This window comes from Manis javanica, chromosome 13 (genome assembly GCF_040802235.1).
Source record: "Manis javanica isolate MJ-LG chromosome 13, MJ_LKY, whole genome shotgun sequence".
NCBI classification, from domain to species: Eukaryota; Metazoa; Chordata; class Mammalia; order Pholidota; family Manidae; genus Manis; species Manis javanica.
The window spans coordinates 55,978,769-55,986,789 of record NC_133168.1 but is presented as its reverse complement, the minus strand read 5'-3'; positions in this window follow the sequence as shown (position 1 = coordinate 55,986,789).

The following is an 8,021-nucleotide window of genomic DNA, read 5'->3' as shown; positions in this document are numbered from 1 at the left end:
TCATCTTAATTTGATTAGATCAGCAAGGACACTATTTGCAAACAAGATAACATTTGTAAGTACCAGGGGTTAGGATTTCAACATATCTTTTGGGAAACACAATTCAATTTTTATTTCCCCCCGATAAATTAGTCAGTTGTCCTAATACTAGTAAATCATCCAACTTTTCTGCACAGATTTCAAATGTCATATTTATCATAGGCCAAATTCTCAGTACTCCTAAGATTTGTTTTGTGGTTCTGTCTTTTCCTGTATCCATATTGCACGGTTTTAGTTATTATAGCTTTATATGGGAATATATTTTAACTTTAGAGACTCTCCTTAATACTTGAGTTCAGTGTTGATTGTACATACTCCTTATCAAATGATTGTTCTTACAGGTGAACTGTGGAAATTTTTGCCATTTTCCCAAAAATGTCAGTCATTTGGGGAGCTGTAATAAGCATTATCTTTTGCCTTTGTACAATGTTAAGGAATAACCAGCACTTTCTAAAGTTGAATGTTGCCCTTTCTCAGAGGGTGTAGCCAGAGCATAATAGGGGATCTAGTTGAGACTGGGGATCAGATCAGCCTCTTAAGGAAGTGCCAATCAAGGAAGTGCCAATCACGCATAAACTGTGTGGCAAGAGCAAGGAGAGTGAGAGAGTGAGTTGGGAAGAAAATTCCAAATCTAATTGACAATGAATGTAGGGTCCTGTGCTGCAGAATTTATTTTTCCTATTTTAATGTACATCAGGATATTATTTTTAATTCAGAGTCTTTCTTGCATTTCAAACTGTCCTCTTATCCTTATAGCTTAGCAGTGCCATCAGAGTCAGGACTCCCCCAAAAGTGCTGTCCTTTAAAGGCAAAAGATAAATGGCTTTGTTTGGCACTGATTCACACAAGGAGCAGCCAAAACAAGGTGTTAGAGCTGCCACAGCTATGTTCCCATCTCAACTACCTCGATATTGACATTTTTTTATTTTTTACTCTTCAGATTTTCTAAGCTTAAAGCCTTCATGTGGCTGCTGCTTCCTTCAGAATGCATCCAAAGTCCTTCCCATTGCATCAGATGCCTTTGGCTCAGACGCCTGAGGGCTCCTGCGCTCATGGCCAATCTCCTGCCCCTTGCTACCTCCCCTGCAGCCACAGGGCCCCTCTCTCTCTCCCATCTGGCCTTTGTTGTTCCCCTCAGACTGTGCTCCCCCGTGGCTGCATGGCTCTCCGCCTCACCTAACTGGGGCCTCATCCCATGTCACCTGGTCAGTGAGGTGGCCTCCCTTCACGCCTACCTGCCACAGTGAGGCCTCCCTTCACTCCTACCTGTACCGCCATCTTCCTAGAGTTTTCTCTGCCCACAGCCTGCATTTGTTTCCATAACACTGATGTCACCTGACAAAATGGCCATGTACCTGTTACTTCTGTTAACCCCCAACTATGCTACAGTGTCAGCTCTATGTGAACAAGGACTTGTCTAATCCACTGTAATATTTCCAGAATTTAGGACTGCCTGAAACAAAGCAAGTGCTCAATACATATTTGTTGACTAAATGAATTGTCAACACAACCACTTCTATTTGTCTTATCATGTCTGTGTCAGTTTTACTCCTTTTGCAGCAGTTTGTATGTGTGTGTATGCATGCATGTGCATGTGTACAGAGGGAGAGAATATGTTGGTTTCTGATATTTCTGAACATTTGAAAACTTGTGCAGAATTGCAGAAATTCCTGCAAGCCAGAACTAAGTCAGCAAAATATATGGAATAAATGGAGTAAAGGTGTGAGATTATAGTCAGATGATAAAGGCTGGACAAGCTGTAAAAAAAATCCAAATCCTTCTCATTTTTTATGAGCACTAACCTCCACGTCTTACAGAAGCTTGCCAAATTTAGTGAGCTCATTTTACCTCAACAATTCTACCTGTGTTATGCCATCAATAGAGCTGATCAACTCCATCATTTATGTTGTTTCCAGGTAGGGCTAAGCATGGAACTCAATTCTCCTGGCCTGTGGCAATCCTCTCTTTACATACAGCGGGATTCTGGCTTGAATGTTGGGGAAACATGGCAGCTATCACAACTCACCAGGCCCGGACGGAAGACTGATGTTTATAAAGCGCCTGCTACAGGCAGACGGTCGGCAAATTTCTCTTATGGACCCTCCTAGATTCCTGGTGAGGCAGGCATTATATGTTTTTTTCTAAGTGAGGACATTGGGGCACAAGAAAGTTAGATGTTGTTGTTTTAGGTTAACTGGAAACCAAAGAGGTATATCTTGGGAATACAACATAGACAGAACTCAGAATGCAAATAAAACATGAAGGATGGGCTGGGGCCTTGTGTTGCTGGAAGGCCGGGTGGGGTGCCACAGGGTCTGGGAAACGTGGCTCAGAGGCCAAGGAGTCAGCCAGAAGTTGGGACATGGGAGCCTGGAGTCCAGCTTGATCTTGTCAAGGACCCTCTGCTGGAGCCTGTGTTTGGCTGAAGAAAGAACATGGGCTGGCTGGGGAGAAGCTAGGCACTCTCTGCAGGTAAAGTAGAGCCTCTAGTTTGGGGAATAAAGTTTTCTTTTTAATTGACATATAATTGACATAGAACATTATGTTAGTTTCACACATAAAATACAATGATTTGATATTTTATAATTACGAAATGCTCACCACAGTGCCTAGTTAACATCTGTCACCATACAATTACAATTTTTTTTCTTGTGATGAAAAGGTTTAAGATCTACATTCTTTCTTAGCATCTTTCAAATACACAGTACAATAATACTAACCCTAGGTGCCATGTTGAACATTACATCCCAGGGCTTATTTATTTTTTAACTGGAAGTTTGTATCTTTTAAATATGGGATGTTTAAATGGGTTCAAGTAAAGAGCCCAGAAATCTCAGAAATCGAATGAACTTAGTGCTCCAGGGTTGTGAGCATTCTTATGCCCCGGTTAGAAATGGCATCCTATGGGACCTCATTGCAAGTGGAATGAGAAATGTATTTTGAGGAATTTGAACTCATATATCACCTACCTTCAAAAACGAGCCTTTTCCCACTGTAGTCTGATGTCACCAGGCGTCCTGGATTAAAAAAACCCTTCCTCTTGGTCTTGGAACGTATGTCACACTTTAACTTTGGCAATCCAGCAGCCATGTCCAGAAACAGCCTTAGGTGAGGCTGGAAATACACTCTAATAAGTTAGAAATGGAGGTTACCCATAATGCTACAGAAAATAAGACAAAAAGTTGTTACTTTAAAATGAAAAGGCTATTATCCTTTCTCTGAGTTTTATGAGGATTTTAAAATTTTATTTAGAAGTTCAGTGTACATCTTGCCAGGCTGATACTACATCTAAGCAATTTTCTGACCAAATTTTACCTTTGTTCATGAATAATAAGTTAAGAGTAATTTGTCTCTCTGCCCTTCAACTTCTAAAAAACAAAGCAGTGAAAGAGGGGATTTCCAAATTGCACATGGTTGTGTAAGACAGTATCTGGATTTCTCTGGAAATCATGAAAAACAGCAATGAGAATTAAAATTAAAAAGCTATTTCACTTGGAAATTTTGTTTTAAAACTTGTGGATCAAAAATTGGGAAATTGTTAAAAAAAAATAAGGAAAGTGGTCTACCTCAGAACAAAAGGGGGAGCCTATGGGATACATTTCAGAGTAAATTCCGAGTGTAAATACATGTTTGATGTAAATAAAGGATAAAACAAATGAAATAAACATCTGGCAAGGGGTTCTTACAAAAATAAACAACAAATTAAATGGAAGACAAGGAATTTTGAAACATAAAATGAGATATGAGACATGAAATGTTTTTAAGTAGAATATATAACTAGTTACAAAATCTGGTTCCTTGATAAAAATGTTAAAGATAAATAATTAGCTAACTGAACTTTAAAAAATTAAACAAGAGAGAAAATATCATTACTCAAAACAGGAAATAATAAAAAGGAAACCACAGAAATGGGGAAATGAGTACATGCATCATAAGGGAATAATTAGCATAACTCTACACAAATACATTTAACAGCATGAATGAAATGGACACTCTTCTAAAGAAAGTGTAATTTGTTGAATCTGAACTTTGATAGAAAACTGAAGCAGACTAATTATCATAGGAGAACTGGAATTAGAATATTGCCAAAGAAATGTCATGCCTATGCACCACACTCCCCACCCAGAACAGCACCCAGATGATTTCTCAGGGAAATCTCTCCAACCCGCAGGAAGCACCTAAGACCCAGTTCACAAAGATTACAGCTAAAGAGTGAGCAGTGGTGCCACATGATGTTGCAAAGGCCAGCAGTGCCTCTGCGTGTCTGACTGAACCATAGGAATCAAGACAGAATCTCAGCCCTCTTCTCTTAGGACTCCCACCCTAAATCATAAAAAGCAGAGAAACAACTTCCTGTTCCTTTAGCCTAAGTCTTGTAAATTCAGGCCAGCGGCTAATATCACATTCCCTTTCAATGATGCACCAGATGCATTAAGTGCTTACTCTGTGTTCAGCACTGTCTAGAGTAAAGCAGTGAACCAAACATACAACATCCCTGGCCCCATGGAGTTTACATTCTAGTGGGGGAGATAGACAGCAAGAACAGAATAAAAGTCTGTCAAATGACAGTAAGTGTTATGTAAAAAAATAAGGAAGATAAAGGGGATAAGGACAGCTGGTGGGAAGTGTTGGGTGGTCATGGAGGAATTTACTTGTAATATCTGAGCAGAGACACAAAGAACGAGATGGTGTGAGCCTGGACATCTCAGGGACAGCATTCAGAGGGGATGGTTCATAAAAGGTCCTTGTGTGAGGATGTGCCTGGCATGTTTGAGAAACAGCAAAAAGAGCCATCAGGGCTGGAGCACTGTGGGTTGAGAAAAAAGTTGTAGGAGATGAATTTAGAGGTAATGGGGCCAGATGATACAGTGCCTCAAGGGTAACTATATTTGACTTTCATTCTGAGAGAGATGGGAAGACATTAGAAGGTTCTGAGCAAAACCTTTCATCTGACATTTAGAAGGAACCCTCCACCTGATGCAGACGACAGAGGCAGAGGCAGGAAGAATGGAAAGGAGGCTAGGGCCATGACCTAGTCAAGAGGCAGTAGGAACCCAACTGGTTCCTGACATTGGAGAGGGTAGCATCTGGTTGGATTCTGGCTATGCCATTACAATCTTTCCAGAGTCAAAACAACATGCAGGCATATGCTAGTGCATGGGGCATAATGGCTGATTATATCTAGTAAGGTTTCCAAGGTTAGTAAAATAACTTGATCAAGAAGAGTCAGAGCAAAATCAATAGAATCTTTTACCCAAAGCAATATAAGTGAAGAGCAAAAAAAAAAAAAGGTATCTTAAGGAAGGTCTAAGTCTAATGAATGGAGATTCTAAATAATGTATTAGTGCTAACAGGCCAAAAATTAATCAAAACTAAACAATCAGATTGGTCAGTGAGCTTATTGTGTGTGTTTGAACAACGAAGTTCCTTTTTTCGGCACTTGAACACATAAACTATTTTGAAATTCATGCCAATTATTTACAGAATGCAGAACTGCTTAAAGGTCATGGGTATTACTCAGCAGAGTTATTGAGGGTCCTTTGGGTAAGAAAGAACAAATAGTATCCCATTTGTTGGTACTACAAGAATATGGTTCTCTGTAGGTCTGAGGGGAGAAGGGTGGTGTTCAGCTTACAATTCATTACAGAACTTTACAAACATGTCCTGCTGTTTACCAAATCACAGACTGAGGAAAAGAACCTGGGGCAGAAACCCAGTCCACCTGACCCCTTAAATAAATCCCAATGAAGCAGTTCAGAACTCCAGGTTTTGAACACTTTTCTGAAGGAGAATGAAGAACATGTGGTCCCTCATTACCGAGAGTTGGTAGTGATTCTGGCCCCATGAAGACTGGCTCTGCCTTCTTGTTCATTTCTGTATGCCTAGCACTGTGCCTGGTACACAGTGCATGCTTAATAAACATGTGTTTGAATGACTAAACAATTAAAGAAGCGAAAGGCCAAATCTCCTTTGATATCATGCTATCCTTTTATGGGATGAATATTACAAGTGAAGAATAATACATAGTGGTTTTATTACAGACCTCAGGCCCTTTGGCCACCCAGATCTGATTTCACCCCGCACTTTGTCACTACCTGCTGTAGAGTGTGGCCAGGTACTTTGATCCTCTCGATGTCTCAGTTTCTTCATCCATAATATCAGGATAACAGCACTGACCCTCTGGGCTTGTAAAGATTAACTAAGATAATGTGTGAAAAGAATTTAACACAATCATTAGATCTTATTATGGACAACAAAATATTCAAATTACCAAAAGAACCTTTTGGTAATTTTATGAAGAGGGTATCTTGTAGATTAACTTTTAAAATGTTTTCCCTATTGTTATGAAAAAATTTCAAATATATGCAAAAGTAGAGTATAATGAACCTTTGTGTCCCCAGTACCCAGTTTCAATAAAGACTAGCTCATGATAATTATTACTATATTACCCCCTCTTAACCACTTGGATTATTTTGAAGTAAATCCCAGACATCATGTCATGTTATATGTAATACTTCAATATGTATCTCTAAATAATAGTGATAAAAATAATAACCATAATTACATTTAAAAATAATTAATAGTGATTCCTTAATTAGATGAATCGTTGGTCTGCCAGAAGCCACAAAGAGAAAAGAAGAGGATCAAGTCGGCCCAAGGCAGGGGTTGAGGCCAGTTGTCTCCATACCCACCAGGATGGAAGAATCCACTGTGACTCCCAAGGTGGACTCTTCCCTCTAGGAGGGAAGGGCGTGAGTGTTGGGGTAAAGGTAAGGAATGAGTTTGAAGCCTTTGCTTAAAGCAAAGTAGAGCAAAGACCCCCATTATCTTAATTTTTTTAATTCCCAAAGCAAGTGTCATTTCATGTGAAATAATTCTATACAAATTCTTCTGCTTCCAAACTGGTGGGTTTTTAGAGTTTAATTTTATCTTTTCATCTACCTTGAAGCACTGTTGGTGGAATTGGCTTTTATGAAATCATGGAATCACACAATTAGAAAGCTTATTGGATGGTGACAGGACTCATTTCGTTTCTGAAATTTAACATAGCACAAACACTCACATGTCTCTGAGAGCGTTCAGGTCTTAGTAAATTCCATGCTCTTCTCCCTTGCGCTACAAAGTCAGTAACTAGTGGAAACCCCAATTTCATACTCTGCTGCTCTACTTACTAAACCTTGAATGAAAACATGTTTCTTCTTAACTGGAATTTGGAGCAAGCTGTTTGCATCAAAATAAGAGCTATTCATGTTTAAGTCACTGAACATCAATAGTTCAAACCCAGATTATCATCCTCCATTTAAAAACCTTTGCATAAAAGGTTATGCAAAGTCTAGAGTTCAGTGGATAACATCAGCAGGTAAGTGAAAGATACTACAGAAGAGGCCAAGAAGAAAAGGAGCGCCAAGACCGTGCAAAGAGAACCTAAAATGTGGTGTGTCTGATAATCATTTGAAAGCCAAAATCAGTTCATAAGCAATGGAAACTCCACCTGGAGGAGACAAGGAGTCTGGACTGCGAAGTCTGACACAGTCCAGAGGCTCTGGGAAACCTGGTGTGTCTTCACAGCCCCTCCAGACTGCTCTGGCAGTGTGCGGACTTTCCCTTGAGCAGTAGCTTCAAGAAGGCAGGGCAGTGTCTATTTTATCAGCTGCTGCATTCTTGCTGCAGGTAACAATGCCTAGCACACGACAGGCAGCAAGTATTTATTAAATGTTATTCAATGAATGAATGAGGACTGTTCAACAGCCATCAGTACTACTTACCAAAGAGGCTATTGTACTGAGAACTTGACAGAGACTACACCAAAGGGAAAAGAAGCCAGAGGATATTTCCTTTTATGACCTAAAGAACCTCATTAAAAAAAATCTTTATGACTTTCTTGTGCTTTAATGTATAATTTTAGTGCCTCTAAATACATGTGGTAAAAAATACTGGTTAGGAAAAAAAAATACTGGAAAAATGATATAATGAATCATGGG